Source organism: Myotis lucifugus, unplaced genomic scaffold, assembly GCF_000147115.1.
Source record: "Myotis lucifugus unplaced genomic scaffold, Myoluc2.0 scaffold_10346, whole genome shotgun sequence".
NCBI classification, from domain to species: domain Eukaryota; kingdom Metazoa; phylum Chordata; class Mammalia; order Chiroptera; family Vespertilionidae; genus Myotis; species Myotis lucifugus.
This window is the reverse complement of record NW_005881394.1, coordinates 3,989-5,816: the sequence shown is the minus strand read 5'-3', so window position 1 is coordinate 5,816 and position 1,828 is coordinate 3,989. Positions and strand designations below refer to the sequence as shown.

The window sequence follows — 1,828 nt, the reverse complement described above, 5'->3', positions numbered from 1 at the left end:
TTCCGGAATATAATATCCAGTGTTTCCCAAATTTATTTCACCCTGAACACCTGGTAGTATCTTAAGGAATCCTGCTGGCTTCAGAAACACTGGTATGTATAGTGTGTTAATGGATGGCTAGAAGAGATTAAGACCATCTTGGCCCACTTTTTAGGAAGTTTGCATGAAGGTTAGGGCATTTGAGAGACATTTAAAGCAACTGGTAAACCCTGAACAAGTAGAATAGATCTTGGTAGCTTCTTGACCAAGTCAAGTTTATCAGCTAAGCTCTGTAGTCAAGAAGAAATTAGAAAGGCTAGTCATTAATGGTAAATCATTCTTTTTTTTTTTTTCTTTTTTCCAGTTGATCAGCAGCCTAGCCAGGTTCTCTAGCCAGGTTAGGTCTTTTTTTTTTTTTAGAACCCAACTGGATTTTATTTGACACGGAACACAATAGGACTGCAGGAGTAGCAAACTGAAAAGACAGAGCGGAAAAGACCCAGTTCTATCTAACTTACAATTAAGTAACAGGAGGGCAAGTCATTAAATGAATAACAAAACAGTTGAGCTTGATGGAGAATATTCTTTTTCTAGTGCCCATACTTTTGGAATTCCCACTCTCTGTTGTCCAGCGGACACACGTGCCGTGTTTTGAGCCAGCGAGAGATGCAGTGGAAGTGAAAAGCATGATTACAGACTCCCCACGCAAAGGGGCACTCTTCAGAAGTGGCAGATGCCTGGTTCGCCTGACATTCTATGCAAAGATCCATAATGTGGTTCCTGCAGATGGCACAGTTATCAACCTCAGTGTCCCAGGCCCAGAGGGCTACTGCTGTCCACTTTTCCACTTCAAAGCGCTTCTTGCCCGCGCCGCTGGTGGTGCCGCTCAGGGTATCCACATCCATCGCTGCTGCCATTCTGGAAACACACGGTCTCAGGTTCGGTAAATCATTCTTTAAACTTTATCTTTAAGGCTCTTTTTAATTTTTTTCTGGAATCCTGGAGCAAATTCAACAAATAAAAGAAAATAACTATTAGTAAAATAAGTTAAAGTGACACACATAAAAACGTATCGCCTGCGGTATTTGTAGGAAATACCTGCAGAATAGAGGCATGACTAATGAGCAACTGATTCCTTTAACAAGGTAGTTGGTGATGCACTTGTCACATCTCAGTTTCACTATATAATTGTAAATGTACCCTGAAATAAATACCACATCTTTTCAGCTCTAGCTATCATATAGGAACAATTGATAGCTGGAGAAAACTGCAATTTATAGTTGATAAAATTAGAGAATTAAAGGTTGTTACTTTACTAAGACAGAACCATTAAGTCTCTAAAACCCATTTACAATAATTGATAGTAACTCCATTTACCCCAGCTGAAGGAGTCAGTGAATAGAGCATCGGCCTGTGGACCAAAGGGTCCTGGGTTCGATTCTGGTCAAGGGCATGTACCTTGGTTGCAGGCTCCTCCCCAGCCTGGGCCCAGGGCTTGTGCAGGAGGCAACCAATCGATGTGTTTCTCTCACATCGATGTTTCTCTCTGTCTTTCCTTTTCTCTCCCATTCTCTCTAAAAATCAATGGGAAAATATCCTTAGGTGAAGATTTTAAAAAAGAATAAATAAATAAACCCAAATACTATTTCTAGAAGAGCTACATGGTAGAAAGAAGAAAATACAAACGCTGATCTTTTTAAGAGTAAAGGCTTCATTGACTCTTATATGCATCAGCCAGTGCTTATCCAAATTCTAGGCTGAAATAGTATCTTACATACAGCACACCTATCAATAGAAGGCCAATTTGTCCCAAAGCAAGAAAAGCACACAAAACCAAATTCCTGGGCAG

At 40.3% G+C, this 1,828-nt stretch overlaps 1 pseudogene; it reads right to left on the bottom strand.

Moving 5' to 3' along the window:
• Positions 1 to 15: 15 nt before the first annotated feature.
• LOC102438009 lies at positions 16 to 973 on the bottom strand (annotated as a pseudogene).
• Between the last annotated feature and the right edge of the window lie 855 nt (positions 974 to 1,828).